General features: G+C 52.7%; 1 long non-coding RNA gene across 1 annotated transcript; it reads right to left on the minus strand.

The window, feature by feature from the left end:
* Positions 1-8,529: 8,529 nt before the first annotated feature.
* Positions 8,530-12,748, minus strand: LOC122480201. The gene is made up of 3 exons (XR_006296527.1): positions 12,428-12,748; positions 11,813-11,964; positions 8,530-10,526 (listed from the first exon to the last, which is right to left on the minus strand). It is a non-coding gene; the product is annotated as an uncharacterized LOC122480201 (long non-coding RNA).
* Between the last annotated feature and the right edge of the window lie 8,916 nt (positions 12,749-21,664).

The following is a 21,664-nucleotide window of genomic DNA, read 5'->3' on the forward strand; positions in this document are numbered from 1 at the left end:
AGACACTGCGTAATGACGCCCGGATAGGGGAGAGGCAGGACTGTCATTAGGCACAGCTCTGAAGGAGAAAAGGCTGCTACTCAGGGCCACACGGGGATGGGGGTGGGCACCGGGCAAAGGTAGCAGCAAGCCGGAAGTAGCAGCGTGGGGTTAGGAGGTTTCAGCCTCCTGTGGCTGGAGTATTATGAATGAGTCCAAGGGCCCAAGGAAGAAAGGGTGATCCCTAGATGTTTGGCTTCAGGGCGTTGCCACCCAGGGGAGGCAGAGTCAGATGAAGGGAAGAGGTTGGGATGCAGTTTTAGCAAAATGCCCGCAGAGAGGAATTACGCATGTTCAGCCAGGCTCCCCAAACTGGGTCAAGACAGCACTCAAGAAATGTCATATTAGGGGCGCCTGGGTGGCTCAGTCAGTTAAGTGTCTGACTCTTGATTTCGGCTCAGGTCATGATCTCACGGTTGGAGGGTTTGAGCCCCACGTTGGCTGCGGGCTCTGCACTGAGAATGCAGTTTGTTTGGGATTCTCTCTCTCCCTCTCTCTCCGCCCCTCCCTGGCTCACCCGCATGCTCTCTCTCTCTCTCAAATAAGTAAACTTAAAAAAAAAGAAATATCATATCAGAGGTTGACATCCAGGGGTTGGGGTCCATTTTGGAAGCATAGCTGAGGGGCGTATGAATGGACGCACTTGAGGGAGAAGAAACTTGAATGCCCATGGACTTCCAGAAACCGATGCCTTGGTTTTCAAGACCAGCCGTCCCCTTAGAAACAAAGAAGCTAGATAAAATTTTAAAAGCTTCTTCTTCAGAACAACAAAGAGCTGACGGGATCCTAAGACATGACCAGGGCAGGTTGGGAGGAAATATAAGAACCCAAAGAGGAAAGTGATCATGGAAACCACTTTTGTCCTGAGGACGTGGAGAAAAATACAGCGCAGACACAAACAATGTCAAAAATAAAAGGAAGGAGGGGTGTCACTGAAGATGCTACAGACATCCAGAAGAAGAAGAAAACACGACGAAAATTCCATGCCCAATAAATTTGGAAGTTTAGGCGAAGTGGACAAATCCCTAGAAAAATATGGCTTACCAAAACTGACTCGAGAAAAAAAAAAATGTTACAACCACTTTGGAAAAAGAGCTTGGCTTTTTCTGGGAAAGTTGAAAATAGATATACCCTGTGACCAGCAATTATAGTTCTAGGAATACACTTTAAACAAACTCATGCATTTGTGTATCATAAGAATGCACAAGAATATTTTTAGAAGCATGGTTCACACCAGCTAAAAATTGGAAACAATGCAGATATCCATCAAGGGTAGACTATGGCTTGTACCTTATAGCGTATACGTTATAGCAGAATAATAAACAACGATGAAAATGCACGGGCTACAGGTACAGGCAACAATAGTGTGAGTGTTACAGACATAACGTTACAAACACAAAGACATCAAAAGATGCATTTAGTGTGACTCCATTATATAAAGTCCAAACATAGGCAAAACTAAAAAATATATACTCTAATAAATAGATATTTAGATATAAATTATACTATACATTATAATATATAGTTTACTATAAATCTTATAGTATATATTATAATATGTATTTTTTAGAGATTTGTAAGAAACTTTCGAACATTGGCAGTGTTATTTACTTCTTGGCTTGTAGGGTAGTTACACGGATGTTTGCTTTATTTGTTAAATATGCATTGAGTTTTTATGTACTTTCTGTATGTAATTTTTCTCTCTCACAATATAAAAAGGAGTTCAAAAGAATGGGGCCAGGCAACTGGATGAATAATGGTGCCAACTTCTGATTTGGAGAGGAGGTGAGAAGAGAGAAGATAGAGTCCAGAAATAAGAGATCCATTTTTGCCATATAAAGTTTGACACATCCATTGGACACTCAAGAGATCTTGAGGACGCAATCAAGTACCAAGAGACCCAGACTCTTGATCTCAGCTTAGCGGAAGAAGATATTTACAGCAGACACATCTGGTAAAGAACTCACATCCGGCATATCTAAAGGACTCTTACAAATGAATAAGAAAAAGACAACCTTGTAGAACAAATGGGCAAGAGACTTGAGCGTGCTAGGTTTTCATGTAGGCAATTACACAACTGGGTCAACTAAGGGGAATGAAGAAGAATCCAATGGCATGGATTCCCCTCCTTGATTTAAGAGACTGGTTGCTTCCAGGAAAAACCTAAGAGGCCAAAAATTGAAACATATACTCTACTGGTTAAGTTCTAGACAAAGGACAAGAGTTTAGAAAGTGCTGATGACATGGCCAACAGAACCCTACCTCAAGAGGGAGGCCAACCCATCAGATGTCTGGAAAGTCTACTCATGATTGGGCTTCGGGTGGTCTGGAGCATCTTTGGTGTCTCATGGCCTTGTCCAGGGTTCAACCAAAGCCTCTCCTCCGATGTCATGGACCTGAGCCTTCTCCCAAGTAACCTGGATGGTTTTTGTTTATTTTGAGAGAGAGAGGGCATGAGCAGGGGAGGAGGAGAGAGAGGGAGAGAGAGAATCCCAAGCAGGCTTCGCACCTTCAGCACAGAGCCCGACCTGGGGCTCGATCCCACGAACCATAAGATCATGACCTGAGCCAAAATCAAGAGTCAGGCAGCCCCCAAGTAACCCAATTTTTAATGCAAGACAGAAATGTAGTTCACCTTGACGACGGTGAAAAATGTATAGGTTGACTCACACATATTTCTTTTAACATGAAAAGACAATAAAGAAATAAATCATAATACTGAACATTTTATATAAATTGTGTTTACATTTGTAGTAAGAAATTTTATAATCATTGTTTTGTTTTATGCATGTTCTCCTTGTTTTTTATGTTTGACACAAAATCTGAGTAACTAATTTTATGTCGGATTTGATTTACAAAAGTTATTTAAGTGCTTGGGAATAATTTGTTCATCAGATTTGTAAATCTCCCTTGTCAGGTGTTTGAAGGGTTTAAATCAGATAAATTGAATGTGTAATTGTAGTTTGAGATATCTAAAGGAATTTGCTTAATTCAACGTGTAAACGGTGCTAAAAGTTTGTGGGAATTTAATCTTTCAAATGTATGCGTTAATTGAATCTGGATCAATAAACAAGTAAATGTGATCTTACTTTTTACATGAAAATTACTAAGTTCATAAATAAAATATCAAGATCCATAAGCTGGAAGCAACAGCGAAAGTTAGCTTCTAAAATCTGTAACTTTAATAAATTAAATATTGACTGAAATTAAACAATTGTAACTTTACCCCTTACTAGCTGAATTCTCACATCTGAATGGCTTACTAAAAAAAAAAAAAGAAAAGAAAAGAAAAGAAAAGAAAAGAAAAGAAAAATTGAGGTCCCGAGCACAGGAAACAAACAAAGATGTGCGGTAATTAACACGTGCGGGGTCTTCACTGCCGGAAGCACTCACGCTGCACGCAGGCACAGGCGGCAGAAGGTAGCACGTGCAGCAGGTGATTCTCGGCGGTTCTCCCATAGGGATCCGGGGGTTTGGCTTGATTATTTTCCATACGTTTTCCTTGCTTCTGCCAGACACCTGAGGGCACTGCCAGCCCGGGTCCAGAGCAGCCGGGCTCTAGCCTCTTTAACCCGCCCGTCTACTGGTTATTTACAATACAGCACGTGTCCATTGTGATGCAAAAAAAACACCCCGTTCACACCCTCCCCTCTATGTATCCCGGTACACCAACCTGCCCACGGCTCATCCATACAGGGCTAAATAATCGGGTGATTTTATTTTATTTTTTTAATTTTTTTTTCAACGTTTATTTATTTTTGGGACAGAGAGAGACAGCGCATGAACGGGGGAGGGGCAGAGAGAGAGGGAGACACAGACTCGGAAACAGGCTCCAGGCTCTGAGCCATCAGCCCAGAGCCCGACGCGGGGCTCGAACTCACGGACCGCGAGATCGTGACCTGGCTGAAGTCGGACGCTTAACCGACTGCGCCACCCAGGCACCCCAATAATCGGGTGATTTTAAAATCAGAATAATAATTTAAAAAAACAATAGTTTTTTTTTTATTGATTTCAATTTAAAAGGCTTTATTTGGGGCAGACCTCCTTGAAAGGTTGTCGTATTCGTGTCCAACAGGGTTTCTGAGACATTTGTGTTCACTGGCGGGGAGTGTGATGGGCCAGGAAGGCCGTATGGTCTCCAAAGTCTCGCTTTGCAATACATCTTCAGGAACAGATTCGGCTCACGTGATGAGAAATGCTGTCCTTCCCTTCTGGGCAGGGAGCCCTTCTTGGGGACAGAAGGCAGATTTCCCTTCGCTCTTGGCACGGGAATGCTTTGGTTTCCCATTTGCTGTTCATCTTTGCACGTATAGGTGGCCGAGAAGTCTTGAGAAGGAGGACTGATTAGCCACAAGGGGACCTCCACTCCTGGGTCCTTGGCCGAGTCACCGCATTTGCACCTTCGGGACCTCACCCAACCCTCCAACAGGATGCTGACGGATGTCATTGCAGACACTGAGACATGACTCCGCTCTCCCTGCTCGAAGGACAGACTTTGGGGCAGCTTCTGAAGGCCAGGGTTCAGGTCCTAGAGTGCTAGTGCACGTCGGAGCTGGTGTGGATATTAGCTGGCGTCATCTCTTTTCATCCTTGATTTTGTGGTGTGGAAACGAGGGTCAGAAGAGGAAGGTGGTCTGCCAGGACACCCCATTAAGGACCGTCGGCCCCCCGGACAGGCCAGTATACGTTTCTCCTCACTGCCTACATGGTATCTTACATTTGCTAGAAGGCTGCTACCTCCGGGATACCGCGCAGGGGGCCTCACACCCAGGACAGGCTCTGAGGTCCTTTACATCAGCAGGGTTAACCCAGAGAACTTGCTTTTCGATTTCTCAAGAAAACTCTCAATCCCCAGCTCTGGAAAATTCCGTACTTAGGAGTGGGAAAACTTCTGTCCACAGCTCTAGGAAAAACTCCATCCCTGGATCTGGAAAACACTCCTTGAGCACAGGGGAACAGCTCACTGCACACCCTGGAAAACATTTGTTCTGCCCGTAGCGATCACTCTATGTTGTTAGCTCTGGAAAACACTCCATCCTAAGCTCCAGGAAATACCCCCCTTCATGACTATGATCTGTACTGCGCGGGGCTCCAGAAAATACAATATCCAAAAATCTAGAAAATAGTTTCATCACAAGATCCAGAAAGTCCGCCCCTAAACCTGGAGGACTTTCTGCTCTGAGTCTGGAGGTCTCTGAGCGGGGTGCTGGTGAATTTTAACAACAGGCCCTCAATGGGGGAGGGGTGCCACTGATGGGTAGTGTTTGCCAATTTCCATGGTGGTTGGAACACCCCACCGTGGCTGAGTTCAAGTTATCAACGTGACGTCACTGAAAGCAGATCTGGGAGGAGATGTGTTGAGTCACCTCATACAATCACCACTACGAGCTGGCTCCATTTAAGCCCCCAAGAATGGAGACCTAATACCTTCGAAGGTCGTGGGCTCTGAGCCTCTGAGTGGGGAAGACTCTGGATCTGGCGTAATCATAGCTCCAGAGTCTGAAGGGCCCCTGGTCTCTGGGTATGGGGAATTCCAAGCCACACATGTCGCTAACCCCTGTCCTTGATGTCTGGCACCCACTCTAAACCAAGAGTGGACACGGTTGACAGGACACGGAAGGCAAGAATGTTCTGAAAACCTGGCATTCCTAATGTCCTCATGTGTCCTGCCATTATCCTAATGACCTTAAGAATACATACATAATTCAAGGTATTTCTTCTCATCTGGAAGGCCTAGAATTTGATCACCTGGGAGGCGAGGCCCATTTTCTAGCTGACACATGAGTGGAAGTAATTGTTCTTACAGCGACACTGCCTTCCATCCCTGGGTCTGAGTAGAGAGGGACCCAGGAGGTAGAACGTGGGATGATGAGGGTCGGTGGATCATCAGGTAGATTTGGAGATCCTGAGATGTTGCACAGACCGGTAACAGGCTCTGAGTGTCCTGGGAGGTGAAGGGTGAGGAGGCAAGTGGGCCTGACCAAAACGGAGGCATTCGTGTCAAAGGCCAAGTTACATTTACCAACCCCACCGCCCCTAGAGGGCTGGGGGACACTGCCTGGCTTCTCAGAGGGAAGATCTGCACCTCCCTTTGGGGCTAGGAGAGATGCCCACTTTGTACTGGAAAGTACGATTCCATCATACCTGGCCCAGAAGACACCCTGGGACAGGGTGACACCCAGAAGACATAACCTGTGGACACAGAAACCCCACCCTAGCCCTGAACAACGCTGACTTCCAGCCCTAAAAACTGCTGTCTGTTTAGTTCTGGAAAGGCCCTGACCTGTCTCTGGAAAACACTTTCTCCCTCACCCCAGGGGAAGCCCACCCCGTCAACAACCCTGACCCCAGGAGACTCCCCGCCCTTGGCTCTGAAGAAGGCCTGAGGGACGCTTCATTCCAGCCTCCAAAATACATTTGGTCTCTGACTTTGGAGCGCTCTCCCTGACAAATGCAGGAAAAAGCACTTTGTAAAACTAAAAAGCTGTGCCTGGCTGTGGCAGATGCTTAATAAACGTGTGTGGAATGAAGGAGTGGTCCTGGGAGGTCTTCGCAAACTGCAATGCACAGCACGATCTCCAGATATGATTCTTACTGGGACTTAAATAAAGCAGTTATCAGAGGTGTGATGGGAAACTCCATATTTCTCCCTAACGAGATCTTTTTCTCGTGAGTTCCCACCAGATGAGGAGCAGAGGGCCTGGATCTCAGTGGGCATCAATAAACGTTTGATAGATGAATGGACGCATGGATGGATAAATGGGGGATATATGGATGAATCGCTGTGCAGATGATGAGCGAATGGGAAGATGGATGGAGTGGCTGACACATTTGCTTACTCATCAGCTACCTCCCTCTTCCCCTTCCTTCCTCCTTGCTAAATGAATCCCAATTCCCCTAGAGTCTCTGGCAGCCTATACAAGGAGATCTGAGCCCCTCCCCGCCCGCCAGTGACACATCTTGTTTAGTTTATGGCCATCGTGGGGATACCTTTCACCTTGCCAGAGAGCTGTTTTGGAAGAGCCATGTGATGCAATTCTGACCCAGGAGACATGAGAGGAAGTCTCCCGGGGATCCCTCAGGAAAGTTTTCCTCATTAAAGAAACACAGAGAGGGGATGTTCTCTCTTCTGGCTTCTGAACACTGATGTGTGAGGAGAGACGCTCAGAGATCCTGCGGCCATGAGGAGCAAAGATGGGGACAAAAGCCTGATGTTCTGAGGACCACAGAGCAAAGATATAGAAAGACCCTGGGTTCTCACAGTTCCTCATTAAAACACTAAATTAACCAATGTGTGTGTAGTGGGGGAGGGGGGGTGGAAGGATGCATGGATGGATGGATGAGTAGATGGATCGGTGGGTGGATGGATGGGACAATGGGTAGATGGATGGATGAATGGCTGGATGGATGGGGGAATGGGTAGATGGATGGATGGGTGTATGTATGTATGGGTGGATAGATGGATGGAAGAATGGGTAGACGGATGGATGGATGGATTGATGGATAGATGGGAGAATGGGTAGATGGATGGATGGATGCATGCATGCATGCATGGATGGGTGAGTAGATGGATCGATGGGAGGATGGATGGATAAATGGCTGGATGGATGGGAGAATGGGTGGATGGATGGATGGATGGATGGATGAATGGATGGATGAGTAGATGGATGGATGGATGGATGGATGGATGGATGGATCGGTGGGTGGATGGATGGATGGATGGATGGAAGAATGGGTAGATGGATGGATGGATGGGAGAATGGGTAGATGGATGGATGGATGGATGAATGGATGGATGGATGGATGGATGAGTAGATGGATGGGTGGATGGATGGATGGATGGGAAGATGGATGGATGGATGGATGGATGGATAGATGGATGGGTGGATGGATGGATGGATGGATGGGAGGATGGATGGGAAAATGGGTAAATGGATGGATGGGTGGATGGATGGATGGGTGAGTGGATGGATGGATGGATGGATGGGAGGATGGATGGATGAATGGCTGGATGGATGGATGGGAGAATGGGTAGATGGATGGATGGATGGATGGATGGATGAATAGATGGATGGATGGATGGATGGATGGATGAATGGATAGATGGATGGATGGGAGGATGGGTGGATGGATGGATGATGGATGGATGGATGGATGGATGGGAGAATGGGTAGATGGATGGATGGATGGATGGATGAATAAATGGATGGATGGGTGATTGGATGGATGGGAGGATGGATGGATAAGTGGCTGGATGGATGGGAGAATGGCTGGATGGATAGATGGGTGGATGGATGGATGAGTAGATGGATGGATGGGTGGATGATGAATGGATGGTTGGATGAACGGCTGGATGGGAGAATGGGTGGATGGATGGATGGATGGATGAATGGGTGGATGGATGGATGGATGAGTAGATGGATGGATGGATGGATGGATGGGATAATGGGTGGATGGATAGATAGATGGATGGATGGATGGATAGATGGATGGATGGATGGGAGGATGGGTGGATGGATGGATGGACATGGAGATGGAGAGTTGGATGAGTGCATGTATGGATATACAGTATATTAAAGTATATTAAAATATAAAGGGCCATCAGCAGTGTTATTGTCTTCCTATGAAGGCCCACTCAAGGCACTCAAAGTCAGAATTAGCTGAGGAGAACTGAACTTTTCCAGCACTTTCCCCCAGGCCCTCATGCCACTCCCTATTTCACACACCCTGGACCTACCGGTAGGACCAACATTTGCCTTTAGTTGTCTGGCTGGTCCTGACACAGTGGATCAAGACAATCTTGGTCCAAATGTTGGCGCCGCTTCCTAACCCCCCTGAGCATTTGCCTTCTCATCTACAAAATGGGGATAACAGCGCCACCTCCAGGCTGCAATGAGGAGTCGGTGAGAAGACCATGTGTGAAAGCCCCCAGGACTGTGAGTAGCTCCTAGTCCGTCCTCTACAAATGCCAGCCCCCCTTGGTTCTTGCCCACTCGGCCACAGCTGGGCATGCACGGGCTGTGGCCAGGCAGCAGCCAACACACGGATATAAAAGGAGCCCCAGGTCGGAAGAGCCCGTCTGTGGCCCGCCATCCATCCTGCTGTGCAAAGCTATCTTGAGCCATTGCTCCTTGGAGCCAGCACAGGGATTACGGAAGGACCACAGGAAACTGAGCAAACTAAGATTGCTTCCTCCTCCTCTCTCGTGCCACGGGAGCTGGCAGGGTGTGGCAGCGGCCGGGGGCCTCCGGAGTCTGCAAGTTCAGAGTGGATGGCTGGCCCAGCAGGCAGGGCCGGGGCCAGCCCAGGGTCACCACTTCCCATCCCACAGCTTCCGGTGCCCACCTGCACACAGACAGGTCAGCCCAGCAGGGTCAACCTTTTCACCCCCAGGGCCTTTGCACAGGCTTTTCTCCTTGGCTTATCTATCCCATCCCTCCCTCATCCTTTGAGACTGCTCCCAAATGTCAAACACTCCAGGAAATTCTTCCTGGCCCCCACCCTGGTCCAACCACCTGTGGGACCCGGACATTCTGCATTTACCGCACATGTCACACTGCCTTGCCAGCTCTGTCTCCCCACTAGACTGTTTCTTGAAATTAGAGATGGTGTTTCACGGACACCTGCAGCACTGGTGCATAAAACAGTGCCTGGCATATAATGAGTTCGTTCATTCTTTTCTTTCTGAACGTTTATTCTGATGCATCCAAGTGGTCCTCGGTCTATTGTGGGTGTGTGACCGTGCAATGATAAACCAACGTCTTCGGCTTATCCTCGGTCCTGTGTTTCAAAGCACTTGAACTCCACTCGGTCAAACACACTGACTTGTGGCTCTGAGAATTATTGACTGTGTGTCCTCGGGTAAATTACTGAGCCCTCATGAGCCTAAGTCGCCTTACCTGTCACCCACCGATTCAACAAACGTTTATGGAAAATCTGGAGGTCTGTCCCAGATGCTGCGGGAAGGGACAAAGTCCCCTGCAATCCGGTGGCACAGAGGGAGCCAGAACTCACCTTGCTCATCTACCTGGCTTCCTCCACGGGGAGGCCGTCCGCAGGTGCCGCCGTGGCTGTCCTTCCTCCCCCGCAGCGGCTGGGATGCCAGGCAGGGCCTGGACCATCCCCAACTCTGCACTCTTCTCCTGAGACACTTCATAATCACACTTCATTCTGAGTTTGATAAATAAAGGTAATTGTGGGACAATTAGACTCTCTTCTCTTCCAACATCTTAATTGGAGCAAGACGCATGAGTCTTTCTTGTACATCATTTTGCCAGGCGCATCTGGGCCTCCTCATCCACTGTAGGAAGAGTGATGGCTCAGAACCCACTGCTGTGACACGCCTGGAAGCCAGCAAGCAGCTCCTGTGCGGCCCCCGACTAATCGCTGTGGATGTCTCCTGTCACATGCCGGGAGGGTCCCCCAAGTAGATCATGGCCTTGTAATCACCGTCATCAATCACGTGGCGGTGGTGATCTTCACAGCACCTGTGCGAGTGAGAAGCACGTGACTTCAGGAATCTGAAGATCCAAGTGCAAATCCCAGCTCCGTTGCCAATTTGCCTTGTGACCCCGGACAAACTGCTTAACCTCTCTGAGCTTCAGTTGCCCCAGAGAGGGACGATCATCCTTAAGACTATCAAGTAAGGCGACGATTCCTAAAAGACGGGGCAGGTAGCACCTGTGTAGCCATCTACCCACCCCCACCCCCACCCCTTCCCCTCCCCGCCAGCCTCCATCTGCAAAAACTGCCCAAGGAAAACCTGACCAAAGAGAGGGAAGGACAAACATGAGGCCTTTCCCTCGGGATCGGCAGCTCAAAACCGCACGCTATTGTTCAGATGCACAAAGGAAAAGTAAATATAGCTTCCTTCTAGCTCTCACAAATGATCTCATCTCACGCTCACCTACTCATCCCACTGATGGTAGAGGCGGGGTGGAGGGCTCTTAACTGGCAAATTCATTACCAATGAGATCCGAGTCTGTCCCTCTTCAGTTGAACATGCTCTCTCTGGGGTTAACTCTGTTGCCTTGGGGTGAACGCTCAACGTTTCAAGGTTTCCCCCCTTCCCACTCCTCCTTCCAAATACGGCGACAGGGGCTAGAGGTGGGTGGGGAGAATCCGACCGAGCTTCCTGGAAGCAGTGGGGTGAGGTCTCCCGTCTGTGCGTGGCCCGCCCAGTCCACACACGGGCAATCCATTCAAAGCACCTCGTCCTACAAGAGAGCGTCCTACGCTCTCTTGATCCTCAGGGGGCAAGCTGGAATTCTAGACCTCCTGGCGACGCAGGCAGGTGGCGGGCCCCAGCAAGGTCAGACACCCCTCCTGCCAGCGTCCTGTTCCCACGCCCACATCCTACCTCCTTCCCCACGTTGCATAAGTGGCAGAGTTGGACCATCGGCACTGATGCCCTAGGACCCCGTGTAGGGCTTGGGGGATCTGTGGTCTCATCCCCACCAGAAGCTGATGCCCAGGAGGGCGGGCCCCTGGGTGTCTCCTTGGGCCCCAGGCCATGTCCTCCTCCTGGTCCCTGCTGGCCAGAATCCCTGCTTTGCGCCTCCCCCCCCCCCCCCCCCCCCCCCCCCCCCCCCCCCCCCCCCCCCCCCCCCCCCCCCCCCCCCCCCCCCCACCGAGGTGGCTGAGCCTCCCTGTCCTCTGCCTGTCTGGCCAGAATTTCCCTCTTCCTCTCCTTCCATCTCCCTGCGCTCCTCCTGTGATCTCCCAGACAGCCAGGCTGGGCTCTTGATATGCAAAGAGGACTTTAGGGACTTACAAAGCCTTCCCCTCTCTCAACAAAGCCCGGCTTTCAAGACCATTATCTGGCTGAAGACTGCAGGATCCTATTCAGTCAAAAGCCGAACATCAATTCTCCTCTTTTGTGCTCCCGATCCTCAATCCCAGTCCTAAAACCCTGGACGCCTCTGGCTGAAAAGGAAGAAAGTCACATGAAAGCAGTTAAGAAACACACCGGTACATTCAAAACCGGTATCATTCCTGTTACACCAGATTTCCCGGGTGTCAGAGCGAAAAGAGCCCTGGGGAGAGCTTCCCCCACCCGCAGAGAGACCCAGAGAGGGGCCAAGGCTTGCCTCAGGCCGCACAGCAGGGCCCCAGCAGGGCAAAGGCTCCGTTAGGCAAAGGGTGCTGGGACTTTCCTCTCTTGGGCACCCTATGCCTCAGCCCTTTTCAGCCTGCCCCGCTCACCAAGACACCCCCACCCCCGGCCCAGGGTTCAGACGCACCGGCTGGGACCTGTCCTCCCACATCACACTGGAACCACCCTGGGTCACAGCGATGCTCGGCCTTCTGACCCTGTCCAGTCCCCGTGCGTCCCCCTACCTGGGCCCGGCTCCCCCTGCCCGCACCTACGCTCTGGGTTGCTTGCTACCCGTGGCGGAGTCCCTCTGTGGCTGCCGACCTCCTCCTCCGCGCAAGGCACTGTGGGGCCTCTTTATCCTCAACGTGAAGCCACCACCTTGTCGCTGAGCCTCAGTTTCCCCACCTTTACATAGAATGTGATGAAACGGTGGCTTTTACACCATTTTAGCAATGGAAAAACAGCTGTTCTCTTTTAAGCAGGGAGATGGGGTCCTCCTCCCACAGGGCCTGGAAATTTGAGGGTTATGTATGTATGAATATACATAAATACACACACACACACACACACACACTCAATTGATGCTAGCAGGTCAGGTCCAGAGACCCAGAGGGGGTCCCACAGGACCAGCCAAGAGGGCCGTCAGCTTCACACAGGATGGAGTGGCTCAAATGTGAGCCAGCAGGAGGTGAAAGCAGAGTTTACTGAAGAGAGAGAGAGAGAGAGAGAGGGAGAGAGAGAGAGAGAGAGAGTAGATACAGAGGGACTGAGTGTCCAGGAGACTCAGAAAGGAGAGAAGAGAGCTTCGTCTTTGCTTGGCGTCTGGGGTTTTTATTGACGATTGTGGTCTGGTGCACGTGTCCTGTGGGGCATCCAGGAAGTGGGCCGATCAAGGGCCGGGGTCCGAGTGTCCTTCACTGACGCCCTGAAGCCCAGGGTCTTGGCGTCAGGGTGTCTGGAGTCAGTGGTCTTGGAGAATGTTTAGGACGACCCTGCCCAGTCACCCCTTAGATTATCTGTGGTGCTGGAAGTCTCCAAAGGAATCATTAACTCCTTGACCTTTACGAGGAGGACAGGCATTAAGGTGTGTGTAAGGCAGGCGTGCAGGTCCCAGCAAGAACGGAAGTGGGAAAAGAAGCAAAGGCAAAAAACAAAACAAAACAAAACAAAACCACGGCTTTTCTCCACAGGGTCCCTCCAGTTTTCCTGCCTCCCACTGGTTTTCCAGGTGTCCCGGAGCCTAGATGCAACACAAAACTTGAACATCACTGAACTGGGTATTTCTTCAGCGTCCTTTCACCTCTAGACACAAGTCAGGACTACGCTGAGCTGCGAGGAACAGAATCAAAAAGCAAAACAAGACAAAACACTGGGCTGGGGCTCCAATCACAGAGGGATTGTCCTCCTCCCCTACCAAGAAGACCGGACCCTCATGATCACAAAATGGCTGCTTCCACTCCGGCATCCTGTCTGTGCTCCGAGCAGGAAGAGAGGGACTGGCAAAGAGCTAGAAGCCCATACCAGTTGGGTGACCTCCCTTTAAAGACTCTGCTGGAAGCCTCACCCCGTGAATCTGCTTATATTTCATGGGCCAGAATGGGTCACGCAGCATCCCAACGCACCAGGGAGAATGGGAAAAATAGTTTTGGGTTTTTTAATCTGGGCCCGTCGCCACCGTGAAGAAAGCCTGGGTCCGATGAGTAAAGCTGATAAAGAGGGTGGTGGGCAACTATAAAGGTGTCAGCCAGTCCCAGCCTGCCATTAACATGCATGCTCTGGGACACACTCCCTCTCGGCCCCAGGCCTCAGTGTCCCCACTTCAAAACTGGGAGAATTGGGCCCAGATGCTATCGGGCCGTCTCCAGCTCTGATTGCTTGGGTGTAAGTCCTGCCTCCACTACCTCCTGGCTGTGTGACCTGGGGCAGGACATCTGACAGCTCTGTTTCTCGGGTGCGCTATAAAATACGAACAATCATGGCATCTAGTTCATAGGGTTGTGAGGACGGAACGAGTTCTGTGTAGGTGGTAATCCGACAGGAAGCCAGAGAAAACACTCATTATATAACGCTGACGCGGCTGCTGCTGAGCTCCCAGGAGTTCTACCCCTGCTTAGCCCTGGGTGCTGTGTGACCTAGAGCAGGCCCCTTTCCCTCTCTGAGCCTCAGCCTCTCATCTCATGAAATGAGAGGCCAGATGCTGTTTGGGGCCCTAGAGGCTCTGAGAGTTGCTCTCAGAAGCCAGGCCGGGCTGTTGACAGGACAGCAGCTCTCTTCCTGGGCTTGAGGGCAGGCGAGGTGGGGGGCGGGGGTGTTGGAGAGGAAGGGGTCAGCTGGTTTCCTGTGGCCGGGGCGGTGACCTGGGCAGCATGGACTTCCTGTTTCCCAGGGGGAATCCGGGACTGCTGTAGTCCAAAACCGTCGCTGGGGCAACCTTCCCTGCGTCATCTCCCCGGTCAGCGTGTGCTTGAGGGAGGCGCTCGCAACAATGGCCCTTTGTGTCCACAGCTCTGCTGGCCCCGGCCCGAGGAGTCTCGTGCCCGCCCATTTTCCAGATAAGAAAGCTGTGGCATAGGTAGGTAAAGTCACTTGCCCACAGTCACAAGGCTGGTGAGAATTAAGGCAGGAATTGGGACCTGAGTCTTCTGAAAACATCCACGGCCTTTAGCACCAGACTGTCCTTTGGGGCCCCCCGGGCCCCGAAAGAGCCTAGAGCTTGACCCTCCAGTGGCCCGAGGACCTAGGATGTGACCCTCAAGAGGAGGGGGTAGGGGCGCCTTGACTTCAGCTCAGGTCGCGATCTCGCAGCGCATGAGTTCGAGCCCCGCATCGGGTTCGCTGCTGTCAGCCCGCTTTGGATCCTCTGTCCCCCTCTCTCTGCCCCTCCCCTGCTTGCACTCTCCCCAAAATAAATAAATATTACCAAAAGAGAGAGAGAGAGAGAGAGGAGGGGATAGGCGTTGAAGTGACCCGAGACAAAGCTGTAAGACAAGGGAGTCCTGCCCCCACCCCTGGCCTGAACCAAGCTTCCAGAACAGGACAGGTAATAGTAACAGATAAAAGCGCGCCTACTGAGCAGTTCCAATGCACCAAGTGCTGTTTTAAGCCTTCAGTGTGGATTAATCTGTTTGCTCTGACAAGCAACCCGAAGAGGCGAGTATGGTTATTATCCCCATTTCATATATCAGAAAACTGAGGTTGCTGAGACTTACCTGCCAAGTGCGGGAGCTGGGCTGGGAACACACACCTAGGTCCAGAACAATCCCCATGCACCCGGGAGGGGCTGAGGGAGTCCCAGCGCTGGACAGCTCGGGATCTGTGACATCCGAGGGCTGACCTCGAAGGCCACTCAGGCAGGAGGGCATCTCAACGGAGCCAGTGTGGGGTAGCCACAGCCCAGAGGGCAGGCCCTCAGCCCCAGTTCCTGGCACCAGGCCTGCCCTTTCTCCCCAACCTGGACACACTCCCAGTTAGGAGGTCCCCAAATGACTGAGGTTCCTGTCCTGCTACCCTCAGTAGAAAGAAGTCAGTGACAAAAAAGAAAGTTACACTTCTTATAAACTAGCTCTGTGACTTCATACCTGATACTCTCATCAAACCCATTACACAGATGCGCAAACTGAGACTTTAGATAAGTAATAAAGGTGTGCATTCCAGCCAATGAGCTCACAGGCTCCCTGGGTCAGTTTGGGCAGACCTGGATGGACAGTGGGACAAGCTGGGGCTGGAGACTCTGACAGTTCCTAGGTTCAAATCCTATCTCTGCCACATGGTTGCTGTGCGACCTTAAGCAAACGGCCTCTCTGACATCAGTTTGATAATAGCCTCCTTCATTAATTTGTGCCACATACATTTATTGAGTACCTACTATGTGCCAGCCACTGTGCTAAGAACCAGGGATTCAGAGCGAATGCACCTTTTAGGGGACGTCAGGATCCACCTGACAAGTGATGGACCGGTCCCCTTTCCTTCCCCACCCCTGAGTGTACCCCATAGCACCTGACTCAGGGCCCTGCCTCTGCATGTACAATGACATAAATATCTCTCACAGTGGTTCACAGATGCTCTCACTGGAGTCTGAAGTGGGTGGTGCCCGAGACAGCTGGGCGAGAATCCCTCTTCCGAGGCCCCATTACCTTTGTGTTTTCCAGAACTATTGACTTTGCACGGCCACCTGCTGTCCCGCCGGCAGAGGTGTGGCCACATGGCTGGGAATGGAAGTCGCTGGGTGGGGCTGGCTCTCAGCCATTGCTTGGGCATAAGAAAACACTCCCATCTGGGGAGGGGAAGCCCCTGGAATCCATTAAAGCCAGCCTGCCCCAGGGCCATGGGCTCCCAGCCTTCCTTCCGGAGGGTAGCCCCATGCAGAGCCAGCCCTGGGCGGCAGGGTCACGGGAGGGCTCCAGATAGGTGTGTGTATATGTGTGTGTGTGTATGTGTGTGTAACTGCATGTCTATGTCTGTATGTATCTGAACCTCTGTGTGGGTCTGTGTGCATGTGTCTGTGTGTGTATATCTCAAGGTTACCAAGCCCCAGAGGGGAGTAGTGCCCCAAGACCATCCCAAATGCACTGAGGCAGACACACAAAACCTCTACGGAGACCCACTACACGCCCACAGTCTTATACACACATAAGTGTACGTATACGCATGGGCACACACCCAAAACCACAGACACACACAAACAAACATTTCGTCACCCAGGGACAAATACAAAGTCACTTTAGGACACCCAAGGGCTGGCCGGACCAAAGCCTAGGGGAGAGTGCTAACACAGAGAGGACAGAGACGGGCCTTCAAAAGGCTCACAGCTAAGGGGACCCTGTGGGTCCCTCCCCGGAGCACAGGGTAAGCCGGGCGGGGAGAGCACGGGGCCCGGAGGAGAGAAGGCCCAGCTCTATAGACTGGGGTGCAGTCAAGGAGGGCTTCTCGGAGGAAGTGACAGAGCAAGCTTTGGAAAGAGTAGCCTGGCATCCCTCAGTCCATCCATTCTCAGAGGTATCGGTGTGGTGTGCTCTTTCCTAACAATTAAATAAGACACCGGGAGTCCAGAAGCTGGAAGGGGGGCTTGGCGGTGCATTTTGGGGTGTACTCATTGCCGGGTGAGAGGCGCAGGAAGATCTTACCTCAAACATCCATCAGCCTCTCCTCCGGCTAGGCCTCCCCCCTCCCCTGCCACCAGTCATTGTCCTACCTCCTCCCAGAGGTCTCCTTCCCCCCCCCCCCCCCATGTCTGGGGCTATCACTGTCCACCCACAGATCGTGTCCCTGGCCTCCAGGTAACAGAAAAACGCTTTCCTCCTTAGGGGAGTTTCCTCTTCTTTACTCCATGTGGGGGGCACAATCCCAAGGACCCAGTCCCTTGGCTCCAGGCTACATGAAAGACCCAGACCTGGCCGTTAAGCACCACATCTCCTGGCCAGTGATTGGCCACAGATGGTCAGGTGACCCCAGCCCAGCCAATCAGTCTCCTTCCCTGGGATTTTTGTGTGACCGCTGGAAAGGAGATGCTCTCAGTCTCCTTCCTGCCTCACAACCTAAAAGGCTGTGACTCCCAGCTACCTGTGGCCGTGTCTACCTGCTGCTCCCCGTGTGGAGGAAAGCTATCTGGAATGGAAAAGAATGAGCCCAGCAGGGCCAGGCAGAGTGGAGAGAAGGACAGCCCCCACCACTTTGTCAGAGTCTGATCCAGGAGCGTCCTGCTCAGCGATGACGGCCAACAAAGCCCCTTATTCTGGGTTCTGACTGGGTGTCTGCTCCCTGCAGGGAGAGAAGCCCAAGTAGCCCAGCTGCCCTTCTCTTCCTTTCTGTCATCTGTCCTCACCCCCTGTTGCCATCTCCCACACATTCACATAGACATGGCCCCACCCACCTCCCCCTCCTCCCCAAATCCATCATCTCAAGCCCCCTGCCTCCCACCCTCAGCCTTGCATTGCTGACCCTCCCCAGAGGGGGCTGCCCTGGGGCTCCCACGGCCAGATCTTGCAGGATTGATGTTCCAGGCCCCGGGTGAGCAACCCGGCCCTCCCTGTTAGCAGGGCCCATAGAGCAGACCTGCCCCTGGTCAGGCCTGGGTATCTCTGCCCTCTTCTAAGGCATCAACACCCTCTCTGGTCTTCAGGCCTCCCGTCTCTCTCTCTCCCCTCCAACCCACCATGCACTCTGCAGCCAGATCTCCCAAAAATGCAAATCTGACAATGTCACTCCCCATCCGACAGAACTCTGGCCACTGTCTGTGCCCTCAGGGGTGACAGCCGTTAGTCTGCCTGTCAGCTAGGTTACGGGTTTAGCCTCCCGGACACCGAAGGACACTAAACAAGAGAGAAGTTTATCTGACCCTCATAGAAGAATTCACACATAAAAGCATCCACTGGCTGGCGCCTCTCGGCATCAGGCGCACACATTCCTTCTGTCTTGTTCCATCATTCCTGGGCTGTTTTCCATGATCACCTTCCGGCCAATGGAATAGGGGAGCAGGTAGAGGAGAGGGCACACCACCGCCCTTTACAGGAACCTCCCTGAACGCGCTATACTTCTGCTCGCACCCTATTGGCCACATTAGTCACATGACCCCAGACAGAAGGGAGGCTGGGAAATGTAGTCTGTATTCCAAGCTGCCGTGTGGTTACTGTGGGAGGGAGAGTGGATATCGGGGGTCGGCCACGCTCTCCACCGCAGCCTGATATTCAGGGCCCTTCTCGGCCAGCCTCGTCCTGGGGATGCGCACTTTTGCGCATGCTCTGCCTTCGCCCGCCTCCCCGTTTCTGCCTCCAGCTCCGAGAAGCCTTCCCGGACCAGCGCCGCTCCGGCCCCGGATGAAGCATGTCCGTGCCCACTGTTGACACGGTGCTGTGGGGGGGCGTCCGTCTCCCGCCCCAGGCTGGGAGCAAGTCCAGGGCGGGGACCACAACTGACTCCATTCTGTGTCCCCACACCAAACCTACAACCGGCTGGGCAGCGGGGAACACGGAATGAGGGCCCGACTGAGCAAAGGAACTGTCGAAATCGGAAATTCTCAGCTGGGGCATGACCATTGACTGAACGATGGCGGGCCCTGAATGAGACTGAGCTGATCAGGCAGGCGAGACATCTCTGGGGACCCCGCCTCCGTCGGTGCCGTTCCCCGACACCCCCCCCCCGCCCCCCAGTAGCTGGCCTGTGCCATCAGATGCATAAACCTGACCCCCGGGGACTGTGTCTAAAGGCGCTGACGTTTTGGTCCCAAGGAAGGTGGGGACAATGTTGGTGCATTGGGGGGAGGGGGGGAGGGGGTCGCGGCCTCCGCTCTGTATGGCATGTGGCATGAAGAGCCTGTGCCCAGGGGTAAGCCTGACCGAGGGGCCTGTGGCGATGACGGGTCAGGAGAAAACTACCCACAAGCCCCCACTCACAGAGCCCTCGGCCGGGTGGGCTACAGAAAGAACAACAAAAGGTTTGGGAACCACACCTTCATCCTGACCCCTGGGACGAGAGGGGCCCACTGGAGGCAGAAGACATTGTGACATGGACGGCACGTTACTTCAAGTGCTCTGTGCCTCAGTTTCCCCCCTGCAGAGGGGATAACAGCAGTGCCTTCCTTATGGGGTCATAGTGAAGATTAAGGGGTTAATCTGCGCACGGGGCCACCCCAGGGCTCGTCCGTTCTAAGTGCCCACAGAGAGCGCAGAGGGGCAATGAAAATACACCGGCTCTGGGCTCAGACCGGCCTGAGAGGGCGTCCCAGTTCCCCTCACTGAGCCTCAGTTTTCTCATCTGTGAAGTGGGGGTGCCGACACCGCCGGACCTCGGGGGGGGGGGGCCGGAGAGCTTCACTGAGACAAGGGTGTGGCGGGCTTGGTACCAGGGAGCCCTCTCTTCATCCCCCAAGACAGGGGCGGGAGGGACGGGGCAGAGATGCCTCCCAGCTCCCCCTGCTGTAGACACAGGCTGGGGAGGGGGAGGCCGCCTGGCGAATAATCTTGTTAATGGTAATCATCACCCTGATGCTCGTTAATATGATAACACTGGGCTCCCAGCCGCTGCCTGGCTCAGTGCTGCTCCGCGCGCCTCCTCTCCGCCTGGCAGGGGCTCCGTAAACACTCATTACGCTCCGTCCCCCGGGGAGGCCGCCAGGAGAAGCCGCTATTCCGGGCGCACAGACCAGCTCCGGGCCTCCGGCTCTGCTGGTAACCGGCATCCCCACACTCGCTCCCGCACGTGCGCGTGCGCACACCCTCGCAGTCACGGACACACTCATCCACCCTGTCACGCACACCGAGGGCACGCGCTCACACACTCAGACATGCACACGCATGGGGGCTGCACGCGTAGGCGCGCACACACACCGGGGACATACACATTCACACGCACGCAGGCGCGCGCACACTCACGCACTGGGGACACACACACACACACACATGCAGTCACACACAGCTGTGCAGCACTTTCCAGTCTCCTCGCTGACCACGGCTAATTGCTCACGATGATGGAGGCTTACTGTCCTGCCCATCTTGCAGCTGAGGAAACGGAGGCACCCCAGGGGTTATAGTCACCAGCCCATCAAGCGGGGACCGCTGGGTCCTGAGTGCAGGGGAGCCTGCATGTGACGCCTGCCTCAGAGGATATCAGCTCATTCAGTCCCCATGGCAGTTCTGGGTCCTGTTGTCCCCATCACACTCATGAGGAAATGGGCTCAGAGAAGTGATATCATCTGCCTAGGAACACACAGCCAGGATCCATGCGCTACCTGACTTCAGAGCCTTCCCCCTCCCCTTAAAGGGGAAGAAACTGGGGCCCCGGGAGATTAAACCACCCCAGGGATCGACACTGAGAGCCAGGGCCAGCTCAAAGGCCTGCAGTCCTGGGCACCCGCCTCCCGCCCTCCCCCCAACAATGACCCTCTTACTCAGAGACCTTCTTTCGGAGCCAGAACCAGCCGGCTGGGCCGCAGGGGGATTCAGCATCGCCGTGTTTCAGCCTCCCCCTCCAGCCCCAGGGTTCCTCCAGGCCGCTGCAATTCTGTGTTGCCAGCCCTGGCTGCTTGTCCCTGGGCCAGTCACATCCCATCACCTCTCTGGGCCTGAGCTTCCTCAAGACAAAGACCACAGCTGACACTCGGGGGCATTCATGACATCCCAGGATTGTTCTATGAGCTTCCATGTAAGGGTTCACTTTACCCTCATTCTTGCCCTGAAAGGAAGATAGGAAAAAAGTCTATGGCTTTTAAGATTCTGTTATTCTACGGGATGCTATGATTCCCACGGGGTCTGTTGTGAAAGATCCTAAAAAGACTCCATTATTCTGGGAGACTCAGGTGCTGGAAGGTTTCATCCACTGGCCTGAGGATCACAGAGTTAAAGGATGTCATGAATTGGTGATTCGTGGAGCCCCACGAGCCTCAAGGACAAGAGGCAATTTGTTAGCCCTCAGCCAGCCTCGAAGGCCACCATGTGTCCACCCCCTTACCCTGCCCCCTCCCTCAGCTATGACATCGGAGCCACAGCCAAGGCAGAACAGCCTATCTCTGTGACATGGTTCTGAGGCCAGGGCCAG

Source organism: Prionailurus bengalensis, chromosome C1 (assembly GCF_016509475.1).
Source record: "Prionailurus bengalensis isolate Pbe53 chromosome C1, Fcat_Pben_1.1_paternal_pri, whole genome shotgun sequence".
Taxonomy (NCBI): Eukaryota; Metazoa; Chordata; class Mammalia; order Carnivora; family Felidae; genus Prionailurus; species Prionailurus bengalensis.